The 15,159-nt window shown below is 51.4% G+C and overlaps 2 protein-coding genes across 13 annotated transcripts in view; one reads left to right on the forward strand and one right to left on the reverse strand.

Annotated features, from left to right (window-relative positions):
* The window catches only part of TRIM72 (tripartite motif containing 72), a 103,438-nt gene that overhangs the window by 15,737 nt on the left and 72,542 nt on the right, over positions 1 to 15,159 (reverse strand). Inside the window, exon 1 of one of the 12 annotated variants that reach the window (XM_056536819.1) lies at positions 4,192 to 4,284. The exons of the other annotated variants lie outside the window; for them this stretch is intronic. The gene's annotated coding sequence lies outside the window, so the exon portion shown is untranslated. Of the gene's footprint in view, positions 1 to 4,191; positions 4,285 to 15,159 lie in introns of those variants that run through there. 12 annotated transcript variants of the gene reach the window in all.
* The window catches only part of LOC130285441 (apoptosis-associated speck-like protein containing a CARD), a 42,580-nt gene that overhangs the window by 9,587 nt on the left and 17,834 nt on the right, over positions 1 to 15,159 (forward strand). The window lies entirely within an intron of this gene.

Below are 15,159 nucleotides of genomic sequence, written 5' to 3' on the forward strand. Positions count from 1 at the left end.
TCACACAGTTCCCTCCTATAGACATGATGACATCACACAGTTCCTTCATATGGACATGATGATATCACACAGTTCCTCCATATAGATATGATGACATCACACAGTTCCTCCATATGGACATGATGACATCACACAGTTCCTCCATATAGACACGATGACATCACACAGTTCCTCCATATAGACATGATGACATCACACAGTTCCTCCATATGGACATGATGACATCACACAGTTCCTCCATATAGACATGATGACATCACACAGCTCCTCCATATAGACATGATGACATCACACAGTTCCTCCATATGGACATGATGACATCACACAGTTCCTCTATATGGACATGATGACATCACACAGTTCCTCTATATGGACATGATGACATCACACAGTTCCTCCATATAGACATGATGACATCACACAGTTCCTCTATATGGACATGATGACATCACACAGTTCCTCCATATGGACATGATGACATCACACAGTTCCTCCATATGGACATGATGACATCACACAGTTCCTCCATATAGACATGATGACATCACACAGCTCCTCCATATAGACATGATGACATCACACAGTTCCTCCATATGGACATGATGACATCACACAGTTCCTCTATATGGACATGATGACATCACACAATTCCTCCATATAGACATGATGACATCACACAGTTCCTCTATATGGACACGATGACATCACACAGTTCCTCCATATAGACACGATTACATCACACAGTTCCTCCATATAGACATGATGACATCACACAGTTCCTCCATATGGACATGATGACATCACACAGTTCCTCCGTATAGACATGATGACATCACACAGTTCCTCCGTATAGACACGATGACATCACACAGTTCCTCCATATAGACACGATGACATCACACAGTTCCTCCATATAGACACGATGACATCACACAGTTCCTCCATATAGACACGATGACATCACACAGTTCCTCCGTATAGACACGATTACATCACACAGTTCCTCCATATAGACACGATGACATCACACAGTTCCTCTATATGGACATGATGACATCACACAGTTCCTCCGTATAGACATGATGACATCACACAGTTCCTCCGTATAGACACGATGACATCACACATTTCCTCCATATAGACACGATGACATCACACAGTTCCTCCATATAGACACGATGACATCACACAGTTCCTCCATATAGACACGATGACATCACACAGTTCCTCCGTATAGACACGATTACATCACACAGTTCCTCCATATAGACACGATGACATCACACAGTTCCTCTATATGGACATGATGACATCACACAGTTCCTCCATATGGACATGATGACATCACACAGTTCCTCCATACGGACATGATGACATCACACAGTTCCTCCATACGGACATGATGACATCACACAGTTCCTCCATATGGACATGATGACATCACACAGTTCCTCCATATGGACATGATGACATCACACAGTTCCTCCATATAGACATGATGACATCACACAGTTCCTCCATATGGACATGATGACATCACACAGTTCCTCCATATGGACATGATGACATCACACAGTTCCTCCATATGGACATGATGACATCACACAGTTCCTCCATATGGACATGATGACATCACACAGTTCCTCTATACGGACATGATGACATCACACAGTTCCTCCATATAGACATGATGACATCACACAGTTCCTCCATATGGACATGATGACATCACACAGTTCCTCCATATGGACATGATGACATCACACAGCTCCTCCATATAGACATGACATCACACAGTTCCTCCATATGGACATGATGACATCACACAGTTCCTCCATATGGACATGATGACATCACACAGCTCCTCCATATAGACATGACATCACACAGTTCCTCCATATGGACATGATGACATCACACAGTTCCTCCATATAGACATGATGACATCACACAGTTCTTCCATATGGACATGATGACATCACACAGCTCCTCCATATGGACATGATGACATCACACAGTTCCTCCATATAGACATGACATCACACAGTTCTTCCATATGGACATGATGACATCACACAGCTCCTCCATATAGACATGACATCACACAGTTCCTCCATATGGACATGATGACATCACACAGTTCCTCCATATAGACATGATGACATCACACAGTTCCTCTATACGGACATGATGATATCACACAGTTGCTGTAGATTTGTCGGATCCATGATGAGAATCTCCGGTAGAGATGAGCAAACCTACAGTAAATTCGATTCGTCATGAACTTCTCGGCTCGGCAGTTGATGACTTTTCCTGCGTAAATTTCAGCCTTCAGGTGCTCCGGTGGGCTGGAAAAGGTGGATACATTCTTAGGAAAGAGTCTCCTAGGACTGTATCCACCTTTTCCAGCCCACCGGAGCACCGGAAAGCTGAACTAATTTTTGCAGGAAAAGTCATCAACTGCCGAGCCGAGAAGTTCGTGACGAATCGAATTTACTGTAAGTTCGCTCATCTCTTATCTCCGGTTCCACCACATCTCAGCGGTGATCTATTGGATGAGATCTGGTGACTGTGGAGGCCATTGGAGTCATGTGACCTCATTGTCCTGTATGAGATGATGTCATGTGACATCATTGTCCTGTATGAGATGATGTCATGTGACCTCATTGTCCTGTATGAGATGATGTCATGTGACCTCATTGTCCTGTATGAGATGATGTCATGTGATCTCATTGTCCTGTAGGAGATGATGTCATGTGACCTCATTGTTCTGTATGAGATGATGTCATGTGACCTCATTGTCCTGTATGAGATGATGTCATGTGACCTCATTGTTCTGTATGAGATGATGCCATGTGACCTCATTGTTCTGTATGAGATGATGTCATGTGACCTCATTGTCCTGTGTGAGATTATGTCATGTGACCTCATTGTCCTGTATGAGATGATGTCATGTGACCTCATTGTCCTGTATGAGATGATGTCATGTGACCTCATTGTTCTGTATGAGATGATGCCATGTGACCTCATTGTTCTGTATGAGATGATGTCATGTGACCTCATTGTCCTGTGTGAGATTATGTCATGTGACCTCATTGTCCTGTATGAGATGATGTCATGTGATCTCATTGTCCTGTAGGAGATGATGTCATGTGACCTCATTGTCCTGTATGAGATGATGTCATGTGATCTCATTGTCCTGTATGAGATGATGTCATGTGACCTCATTGTTCTGTATGAGATTATGTCATGTGACCTCATTGTCCTGTATGAGATGATGTCATGTGACCTCATTGTCCTGTATGAGATGATGTCATGTGATCTCATTGTCCTGTATGAGATGATGTCATGTGATCTCATTGTCCTGTATGAGATGATGTCATGTGACATGGGGCATTATCCTGTAGGAAGTATCATCAGAAGATACGGGGTCCGCTGTGGTCATAAAGGGACGGACATGGTCAGTAACAATACTCAGGCAGGCTGACCCGCTGATACAAGGCAGGAGGGATCCAGGATTTATGTTGTTTACACCATATTCTGACCCTGTCATCTGATGTCACAGCTGGAATGGAGACTCCTCAGACCAGACAAGGTTCTTCCAGTCTCCATTGTGCAGTTTTGGTTCCTGTGTGAATTGTCGCCTCAGTTTCCTGTTCTTAGCTGACAGGAGGGGCCCCCGGTGTGGTCTTCGGCTCCTGTAGCCCATCTGCTTCAAGGTTGGGCATGTTGTGCGGTCAGAGATGGTATTCTTCAGACCCTGGTTGTAACCAGTGGTTATTTGAGTTACTGCTACCTTTCTGTCTTCTCAAACCAGTCTGCCCATTCTCCTCTGACGTCAACAAGGCATTTTTGTTCACATGTCTGCCACTCATTGGATATTTTCTCATTTTCGGACCGTTCTCTGTAAACCCTAGAGATATTTGTGCATGAAAATCCCAGAAATCCTCAGACCGGCCCGTCTGGCACCAACAACCATGCCACATTCACAGTCACTTAAATCCTCTTTCTTCCTCATTCTGATGCTCAGTTTGAACTTCAGCAAGTTGTCTTGACCCCATCTACATGCCTAAATGCATTGAGTTGCTGCCATGTGATTGGCCGATTAGCTATTTGTGTTAACGAGCAATTGTACCTAATAAAGTGAGTCAGCGAGTGTATGTCACAATTTAGAAGACAAACCAGACTCACAGGACATTAGTGCCTCAGTAAAGTCTTGTCAGCTCCATCTAGTGGACAGCTTGGAGAATTACAGGTAACATCTTTGCTTTCTTTTTAGACTTCCTTAAAGGGGTACTACGGGGAAAAAACACATTTCTTAAAATCAACTGGTGCCAGAAAGTTATACATATTTGTAAATCACTTTACAAATTTACAAAATGTGATTGGTGGACTCGCCTATGAGTGATACTGTGTATTACCCTAATAATAACTTTACATATGTACTTTGTCCCTCCATAGCCTTATATATTAACTATACAAAACCTACAAAGAATAATTACTACGGACAACAAATTATTAAAAAATCAAATACTTTATTATACAGAAGAATTCGTACATAAAATCATAGGGGGTATTATATTCATGGAGTTTTGGGTGCCGCACGGCGCATGTTTGTGCACTTCTTGCATGCATGTGCATCTGGCTGGCATGTATGATGAGGAGTGCGCTACTTTATACATGCCAGCTACTGTTAGTGTGCACCAGCGACTGAGCGGCATAGCAGGCCAGGATAGACAGACTTGGCCTGCTGAGGATAATAAATACACTCCCTGAGTCGGGTGCAAAGTGCAGCGCTGTATATTGTACAGGAACCCGTAATCCCATCACTTTAATGACCAGAGTCCCTGCTCTGAGCTGTGACGGCTGCTATACAGCTTTGGGTGCGGCTTAGGCTCAGCTAGGAAGGAGTTAAAGGAGTATTCCGGGCAAAACAATTTCCTTTGGATAGAGAATAAGATGTCTGGCCGCAGGGGGCCCACTGCTGAGACCCCCCGCGATCTCCCTGCAGCACCCGCATTCTATGCGGTTGCTGAATCTCCAGTTTCGGAAACCTCCGGGTTTCCGGGACTTGACGTCACACCACGCACCCTCCATTCATGTCTATGGGAGGAGGCGTGACGGCTGTCACGCCCCCTCCCATAGACATGAATGGAGGGGGTTTGCCGTGAAGTCACGTCCACAGTCCGGGAGACCCGGAGGTTTCCGAAACTGGAGATTCAGCAACGGCATAGAATGCGGGTGCTGCAGGGAGATCGCGGGGGGTCTCAGCAGCGGGCCCCCCGCGATCAGACATCATATTCCCTATCCTTTGGATAGGGGATAAAATGTTTTTGCCCGGAATACCCCTTTAAGTAGCAATGCTGTGTATTACTAATCAACCCTTTTAGGAACAGACAGTAAGCAGCAATCCATATAGATTGCTGCTTACTGTCTCTCTTGCTGGGCTGAGAGCACAGCAGGGAAGTGGTTAAGAAGTGATGCTAAGCATCCTTAAGCGCCATACTGTAACAAATGATCTATATAATTCGCTGGTTACTGTATACTTTTTTTTTGGAGATGCATGTATGCTGAGGACTATGTTGGATTCCATGGACAACGTAGATAACAATGTTGATAAGAAAAAAAAACTGGTTAAGAAGGCTGTGTGGTGTTTTCTTTGTAAGTAAAAAAAAATAAAAAATCGCCAGGGCTCAAGTCCAGCAGAAACACGTCGGAACTGAGTTCCTGCACTTTTTCCACAGCATGTACACCGTTCCCATTAGCAGTACCAGCCCTTGAGTGGAAATCTTGGAGTTCCCGCACTTTTTGACTCTTAGTAATCGCTAATTTCCTATTATAATCCTGGTACTCAAAGCCACCAGGGTTACTAGGAGCCGGGTACCATCGGACGCTGAGAGTAAAATAAATTAAAAAACATTAGGCATTGGGCCGCAGCAGGCTGGCATTATTTAGGCTGGCTGGGGAGGATGTAAATAAATGGCCATTGCCACCCCGGTAATGCCAGCCTGCTACTGCTTGTTTTGTATCTGGCTAGTTACGAAAAAATAGAAGAGACCCTACCCTTTTATTTTTTCATTTACAAGAAAAATGCATGATGTCTCCCCTAGAGACAGAAAATTCATGAAGCTCAGTGCGTGTTCTCTGGTCTGATGAAATCAAGACAGAAGTTTTTTGGTCTCAATTTTAAGCATTGTGTTTAAAGAAAACCAGGCACTGCCCATCACTTGCCCAATACCATCCCTACAGTGATCATGGTGGGGGCAGCATCATGTCTGGGGGAAACCAGGTACTGCCCATCACCTGCCCAATACCATCCCTACAGTGATCATGGTGGGGGCAGCATCATGTCTGGAGGAAACCAGGCACTGCCCATCACCTGCCCAATACCATCCCTACAGTGATCATGGTGGGGGCAGCATCATGTCTGGGGGAAACCAGGTACTGCCCATCACCTGCCCAATACCATCCCTACAGTGATCATGGTGGGGGCAGCATCATGTCTGGGGGAAACCAGGTACTGCCCATCACCTGCCCAATACCATCCCTACAGTGATCATGGTGGGGGCAGCATCATGTCTACAGGAAACCAGGTACTGCCCATCACCTGCCCAATACCATCCCTACAGTGATCATAGTGGGGGCAGCATCATGTCTGGAGGAAACCAGCCACTGCCCATCACCTGCCCAATACCATCCCTACAGTGATCATGGTGGGGGCAGCATCATGTCTGGGGGAAACCAAGCACTGCCCATCACCTGCCCAATACCATCCCTACAGTGATCATGGTGGGGACAGCATCATGTCTGGAGGAAACCAGGCACTGCCCGTCACCTGCCCAATACCATCCCTACAGTGTTCATGGTGGAGGCAGCATCATGTCTGGAGGAAACCAGGCACTGCCCATCACCTGCCCAATACCATCCCTACAGTGATCATGGTGGGGGCAGCATCATGTCTGGGAGAAACCAGGCACTGCCCATCACCTGCCCAATACCATCCGTACAGTAATCATGGTGGGGGCAGCATCATGTCTGGGAGAAACCAGGCACTGCCCATCACCTGCCCAATACCATCCCTACAGTGATCATGGTGGGGGCAGCATCATGTCTGGAGGAAACCAGGCACTGCCCATCACCTGCCCAATACCATCCCTACAGTGATCATGGTGGGGGCAGCATCATGTCTGGGGGAAACCAGGCACTGCCCATCACCTGCGCAATACCATCCCTACAGTGATCATGGTGGGGGCAGCATCATGTCTGGGGGAAACCAGGCACTGCCCATCACCTGCCCAATACCATCCCTACAGTGATCATGGTGGGGGCAGCATCATGTCTGGAGGAAACCAGGTACTGACTATCACCTGCCCAATACCATCCCTACAGTGATCATGGTGGGGGCAGCATCATGTCTGGAGGAAACCAGGCACTGCCCATCACCTGCCTAATACCATCCCTACAGTGATCATGGTGGGGGCGGCATCATGTCTGGAGGAAACCAGGCACTGCCCATCACCTGCCCAATACCATCCCTACAGTGATCATGGGGGGGGGGGCAGCATCATGTCTGGAGGAAACTAGGCACTGCCCGTCACCTGCCCAATTGTCACGATGCCGGCTGGCAGGTAGTGGATCCTCTGTGCCAGAGAGGGATTGGCGAGGACCGCGCTAGTGGACTGGTTCTAAGTCACTACTGGTTTTCACCAGAGCCCGCCGCAAAGCGGGATGGTCTTGCTGCGGCGGTAGTGACCAGGTCGTATCCACTAGCAACGGGTCACCTCTCTGACTGCTGATGATAGGCGAGGTACAAGGGAGTAGACAGAAGCAAGGTCGGACGTAGCAGAAGGTCGGGGGCAGGCGGCAAGGTTCGTAGTCAGGGTGGATAGCAGAAGTTCTGGTACACAGGCTTTAGACACACAATACGCTTTCACTAGGCACAAGGGCAACAAGATCCGGCAAGGGAGTGCATGGGAGGAGGTCAGATATAGTCAGGGACCAGGTGGAAGCCAATTAAGCTAATTGGGCCAGGCACCAATCATTGGTGCACTGGCCCTTTAAGTCTGAGGGAGCTGGCGCGCGCGCGCCCTAGAGAGCGGAGCCGCGCGCGCCAGCACATGACAGCAGGGGACGGGAACGGGTAAGTGACCTGGGATGCGATTCGCGAGCGGGCGCGTCCCGCTGTGCGAATCGCGTCCCCAACGGCCATGACAGTGCAGCGCTCCCGGTCAGCGGGACTGACCGGGGAGCTGCAGGGAGAAAGACGCCGTGAGCGCTCCGGGGAGGAGCGGGGACCCGGAGCGCTAGGCGTAACAGTACCCCCCCCCCTTAGGTCTCCCCTTTTTTTTGTCCGGTGACTGCCTCCCCTGGGATGAGGACACCGGGAAGGAATGGATGGTTTCCTCAATGGCAGGCAGTACAGCAGGAGTAGGAATGGGGAGGGAGGGCAGAGGGTGAAGCTTGGCACGGGGCAGGGAGACACAAGGACGGGAGCCATGAGGGGACACAGAGGCTTGCCTGAAGGGACTGGGAGGGGGGGAGAGGCATTTTCTGTGGCAGGCAGAGTCCCTAACGACTTTAGGGGGACCGGATACAGGAGGAACCACAGGGTCACGGCAGGGAGTACTGGGAACTGGTTTAAGGCAGTCCTTGGAACAAGAGGGACCCCAACTCTTGATCCCCCCAGTGGACCAGTCCAGGGTTGGGGAATGGTGTAGAAGCCAGGGTAGTCCAAGGAGAACTTCGGAAGTGCAATTGGGAAGGACAAAAAATTCAATTTTCTCGTGATGAGGTCCGATGCACATTAGGAGGGGCTCCGTGCGGTAACGCACGGTGCAATCCAACCTGGCTCCGTTGACCGCGGAAATGTGGAGTGGCTTGACAAGACGGGTCACCGGAATGCGGAATTTATTCACCAAGGACTCCCGAATAAAATTCCCAGAAGCACCAGAGTCCAGGCAGGCCACGGCTGAGAGGGAAGAGCTGGCTGAAGTAGAAATCCGTACAGGCACCGTGAGACGTGGAGAAGCCGACTTAGCATCCAGAGACGCCACACCCACGAGAGCTGGGTGCGAGCGTGCGTTTCCCAGACGTGGAGGGCGGATAGGGCAATCCACCAAAAAATGTTCGGTACTGGCACAGTACAGACAAAGATTCTCTTCCTTACGGCGATTCCTCTCTTCCAGGGTCAGGCGAGACCGATCCACTTGCATGGCTTCCTCGGCGGGAGGCCTAGGCGCAGATTGCAGTGGAGACTGTGGGAGAGGTGTCCAGAGATCTAAGTCTTTTTCCTGGCGGAGCTCTTGATGTCTCTCAGAAAAACGCATGTCAATGCGAGTGGCTAGATGAATGAGTTCATGTAGATTAGCAGGAGTTTCTCGTGCGGCCAGAACATCTTTAATGTTGCTGGATAGGCCTTTTTTAAAGGTCGCGCAGAGGGCCTCATTATTCCAGGAAAGTTCAGAAGCAAGAGTATGGAATTGTATGGCGTACTCGCCAACGGAAGAATTACCCTGGACCAGGTTCAGCAGGGCAGTCTCAGCAGAAGAGGCTCGGGCAGGTTCCTCAAAGACACTTCGAATTTCCGAGAAGAAGGAGTGTACAGAGGCAGTGACGGGGTCATTGCGGTCCCAGAGCGGTGTGGCCCATGACAGAGCTTTTCCAGACAGAAGGCTGACTACGAAAGCCACCTTAGACCTTTCAGTAGGAAACTGGTCCGACATCATCTCCAAGTGCAGAGAACATTGCGAAAGGAAGCCACGGCAAAACTTAGAGTCCCCATTAAATTTGTCCGGCAAGGACAGGCGGAGGCTAGGAGTGGCCACTCGCTGCGGAAGGGGTGCAGGAGCTGGCGGAGGAGATGATTGCTGCTGAAGTTGCGACTGAAGTTGCTGCACAATGGTGAATACTTCCGACAGCTGGTGGGTTAGATGGGCGATCTGTCGGGATTGCTGGGCGACCACCGTGGTGATATCAGAGATATAAGGCAGAGGGACGTCAGCGGGATCCATGGCCGGATCTACTGTCACGATGCCGGCTGGCAGGTAGTGGATCCTCTGTGCCAGAGAGGGATTGGCGAGGACCGCGCTAGTGGACCGGTTCTAAGTCACTACTGGTTTTCACCAGAGCCCGCCGCAAAGCGGGATGGTCTTGCTGCGGCGGTAGTGACCAGGTCGTATCCACTAGCAACGGGTCACCTCTCTGACTGCTGATGATAGGCGAGGTACAAGGGAGTAGACAGAAGCAAGGTCGGACGTAGCAGAAGGTCGGGGGCAGGCGGCAAGGTTCGTAGTCAGGGTGGATAGCAGAAGTTCTGGTACACAGGCTTTAGACACACAATACGCTTTCACTAGGCACAAGGGCAACAAGATCCGGCAAGGGAGTGCATGGGAGGAGGTCAGATATAGTCAGGGACCAGGTGGAAGCCAATTAAGCTAATTGGGCCAGGCACCAATCATTGGTGCACTGGCCCTTTAAGTCTCAGGGAGCTGGCGCGCGCGCGCCCTAGAGAGCGGAGCCGCGCGCGCCAGCACATGACAGCAGGGGACGGGAACGGGTAAGTGACCTGGGATGCGATTCGCGAGCGGGCGCGTCCCGCTGTGCGAATCGCGTCCCCAACGGCCATGACAGTGCAGCGCTCCCGGTCAGCGGGACTGACCGGGGAGCTGCAGGGAGAAAGACGCCGTGAGCGCTCCGGGGAGGAGCGGGGACCCGGAGCGCTAGGCGTAACACCAATACCATCCCTACAGTGATCATGGTGGTGGCAGCATCATGTCTGGGGGAAACCAGGCACTGCCCATCACCTGCCCAATACCATTCCTACAGTGATCATGGTGGTGGCAGCATCATGTCTGGGGGAAACCAGGCACTGCCCATCACCTGCCCAATACCATCCCTACAGTGATCATGGTGGGGGCAGCATCATGTCTGGAGGAAACCAGGCACTGCCCATCACCTGCCTCATATCATCCCTACAATGATCATGGTGGGGGCAGCATCATGTCCGGAGGAAACCAGGCACTGCCCAATACCATCCCTACAGTGATCATGGTGGGGGCATCATCATGTCTGGAGGAAACCAGGCACTGCCCATCATCTGCCCAATACCATCCCTACAGTGATCATGGTGGGGGCAGCATCATGTCTGGAGGAAACCAGGCACTGCCCATCACCTGCCCAATACCATCCCTACAGTGATCATGGTGGGGGCAGCATCATGTCTGGGGGAAACCAGGTACTGCCCATCACCTGCCCAATACCATCCCTACAATGATCATGGTGAGCGCAGCCTCATGTCTGGGGGAAACCAGGTACTGCCCATTACCTGCCCAATACCATCCCTACAGTGATCATGGTGGGGGCAGCATCATGCTGTGGGGGAAACCAGGCACTGCTCATCACCTGCCCAATACCATCCCTACAGTGATCATGGTGGGGGCAGCATCATGTCTGGGGGAAACCAGGCACTGCCCATCACCTGCCCAATACCATCCCTACAGTGATCATGGTGGGGGCAGCATCATGTCTGGGGGAAACCAGGCACTGCCCATCACCTGCCCAATACCATCCCTACAGTGATCATGGTGGGGGCAGCATCATGTATACAGGAAACCAGGTACTGCCCATCACCTGCCCAATACCATCCCTACAGTGATCATGGTGGGGGCAGCATCATGTTTGAAGGAAACCAGGCACTGCCCATCACCTGCCCAATACCATCCCTACAGTGATCATGGTGGGGGCAGCATCATGTCTGGGGGAAACCAGGCACTGCCCATCACCTGCCCAATACCATCCCTACAGTGATCATGGTGGGGGCAGCATCATGTTTGGAGGAAACCAGGCACTGCCCATCACCTGCCCAATACCATCCCTACAGTGATCATGGTGGGGGCAGCATCATGTCTGGGGGAAACCAGGCACTGCCCATCACCTGCCCAATACCATTCCTACAGTGATCATGGTGGGGGCAGCATCATGTTTGGAGGAAACCAGGCACTGCCCATCACCTGCCCAATACCATCCCTACAGTGATCATGGTGGGGGCAGCATCATGTCTGGAGGAAACCAGGCACTGCCCATCACCTGCCCAATACCATCCCTACAGTGATCATGGTGGGGGCAGCATCATGTCTGGAGGAAACCAGGTACTGCCCATCACCTGCCCAATACCATCCCTACAGTGATCATGGTGGGGGCAGCATCATGTCTGGAGGAAACCAGGCACTGCCCATCATCTGCCCAATACCATCCCTACAGTGATCATGGTGGGGGCAGCATCATGTCTGGAGGAAACCAGGTACTGCCCATCACCTGCCTAATACCATCCCTACAGTGATCATGGTGGGGGCAGCATCATGTCTGGGGGAGACCAGGAACTGCCCATCACCTGCCCAATACCATCACTACAGTGATCATGGTGGGGGCAGCATCATGTCTGGGGGAAACCAGGCACTGCCCATCACCTGCTCAATACCATCCCTACAGTAATCATGGTGGGGGCAGCATCATGTCTGGGAGAAACCAGGCACTGCCCATCACCTGCCCAATACCATCCCTACAGTGATCATGGTGGGGGCAGCATCATATCTGGAGGAAACCAGGCACTGCCCATCACCTGCCCAATACCATCCCTACAGTGATCATGGTGGTGGCAGCATCATGTCTGGGGGAAACCAGGCACTGCCCATCACCTGCGCAATACCATCCCTACAGTGATCATGGTGGGGGCAGCATCATGTCTGGGGGAAACCAGGCACTGCGCATCACCTGCCCAATACCATCCCTACAGTGATCATGGTGGGGGCAGCATCATGTCTGGAGGAAACCAGGTACTGACTATCACCTGCCCAATACCATCCCTACAGTGATCATGGTGGGGGCAGCATCATGTCTGGAGGAAACCAGGCACTGCCCATCACCTGCCTAATACCATCCCTACAGTGATCATGGTGGGGGCGGCATCATGTCTGGAGGAAACCAGGCACTGCCCATCACCTGCCCAATACCATCCCTACAGTGATCATGGTGGGGGGGGGGGCAGCATCATGTCTGGAGGAAACTAGGCACTGCCCGTCACCTGCCCAATACCATCCCTACAGTGATCATGGTGGTGGCAGCATCATGTCTGGGGGAAACCAGGCACTGCCCATCACCTGCCCAATACCATTCCTACAGTGATCATGGTGGTGGCAGCATCATGTCTGGGGGAAACCAGGCAATGCCCATCACCTGCCCAATACCATCCCTACAGTGATCATGGTGGGGGCAGCATCATGTCTGGAGGAAACCAGGTACTGCCCATCACCTGCCTCATATCATCCCTACAGTGATCATGGTGGGGCCAGCATCATGTCTGGGGGAAACCAGGCACTGCCCAATACCATCCCTACAGTGATCATGGTGGGGGCAGCATCATGTCCGGAGGAAACCAGGCACTGCCCAATACCATCCCTACAGTGATCATGGTGGGGGCAGCATCATGTCTGGAGGAAACCAGGCACTGCCCATCATCTGCCCAATACCATCCCTACAGTGATCATGGTGGGGGCGGCATCATGTCTGGAGGAAACCAGGCACTGCCCATCACCTGCCCAATACCATCCCTACAGTGATCATGGTGGGGGGGGGGGGCAGCATCATGTCTGGAGGAAACTAGGCACTGCCCGTCACCTGCCCAATACCATCCCTACAGTGATCATGGTGGTGGCAGCATCATGTCTGGGGGAAACCAGGCACTGCCCATCACCTGCCCAATACCATTCCTACAGTGATCATGGTGGTGGCAGCATCATGTCTGGGGGAAACCAGGCAATGCCCATCACCTGCCCAATACCATCCCTACAGTGATCATGGTGGGGGCAGCATCATGTCTGGAGGAAACCAGGTACTGCCCATCACCTGCCTCATATCATCCCTACAGTGATCATGGTGGGGCCAGCATCATGTCTGGGGGAAACCAGGCACTGCCCAATACCATCCCTACAGTGATCATGGTGGGGGCAGCATCATGTCCGGAGGAAACCAGGCACTGCCCAATACCATCCCTACAGTGATCATGGTGGGGGCAGCATCATGTCTGGAGGAAACCAGGCACTGCCCATCATCTGCCCAATACCATCCCTACAGTAATCATGGTGGGGGCAGCATCATGTCTGGAGGAAACCAGGCACTGCCCATCACCTGCCCAATACCATCCCTACAGTGATCATGGTGGGGGCAGCATCATGTTTGAAGGAAACCAGGCACTGCCCATCACCTGCCCAATACCATCCCTACAGTGATCATGGTGGGGGCAGCATCATGTCTGGGGGAAACCAGGCACTGCCCATCACCTGCCCAATACCATCCCTACAGTGATCATGGTGGGGGCAGCATCATGTTTGAAGGAAACCAGGCACTGCCCATCACCTGCCCAATACCATCCCTACAGTGATCATGGTGGGGGCAGCATCATGTCTGGGGGAAACCAGGCACTGCCCATCACCTGCCCAATACCATCCATACAGTGATCATGGTGGGGGCAGCATCATGTTTGGAGGAAACCAGGCACTGCCCATCACCTGCCCAATACCATCCCTACAGTAATCATGGTGGGGGCAGCATCATGTCTGGAGGAAACCAGGCACTGCCCATCACCTGCCCAATACCATCCCTACAGTGATCATGGTGGGGGCAGCATCATGTTTGAAGGAAACCAGGCACTGCCCATCACCTGCCCAATACCATCCCTACAGTGATCATGGTGGGGGCAGCATCATGTCTGGGGGAAACCAGGCACTGCCCATCACCTGCCCAATACCATCCATACAGTGATCATGGTGGGGGCAGCATCATGTTTGGAGGAAACCAGGCACTGCCCATCACCTGCCCAATACCATCCCTACAGTGATCATGGTGGGGGCAGCATCATGTCTGGGGGAAACCAGGCACTGCCCATCACCTGCCCAATACCATTCCTACAGTGATCATGGTGGGGGCAGCATCATGTTTGGAGGAAACCAGGCACTGCCCATCACCTGCCCAATACCATCCCTACAGTGATCATGGTGGGGGCAGCATCATGTCTGGAGGAAACCAGGCACTGCCCATCACCTGCCCAATACCATCCCTACAGTGATCATGGTGGGGGCAGCATCATGTCTGGAGGAAACCAGGTAC

The sequence above is a fragment of the Hyla sarda genome, chromosome 8, assembly GCF_029499605.1.
Source record: "Hyla sarda isolate aHylSar1 chromosome 8, aHylSar1.hap1, whole genome shotgun sequence".
NCBI lineage: Eukaryota > Metazoa > Chordata > Amphibia > Anura > Hylidae > Hyla > Hyla sarda.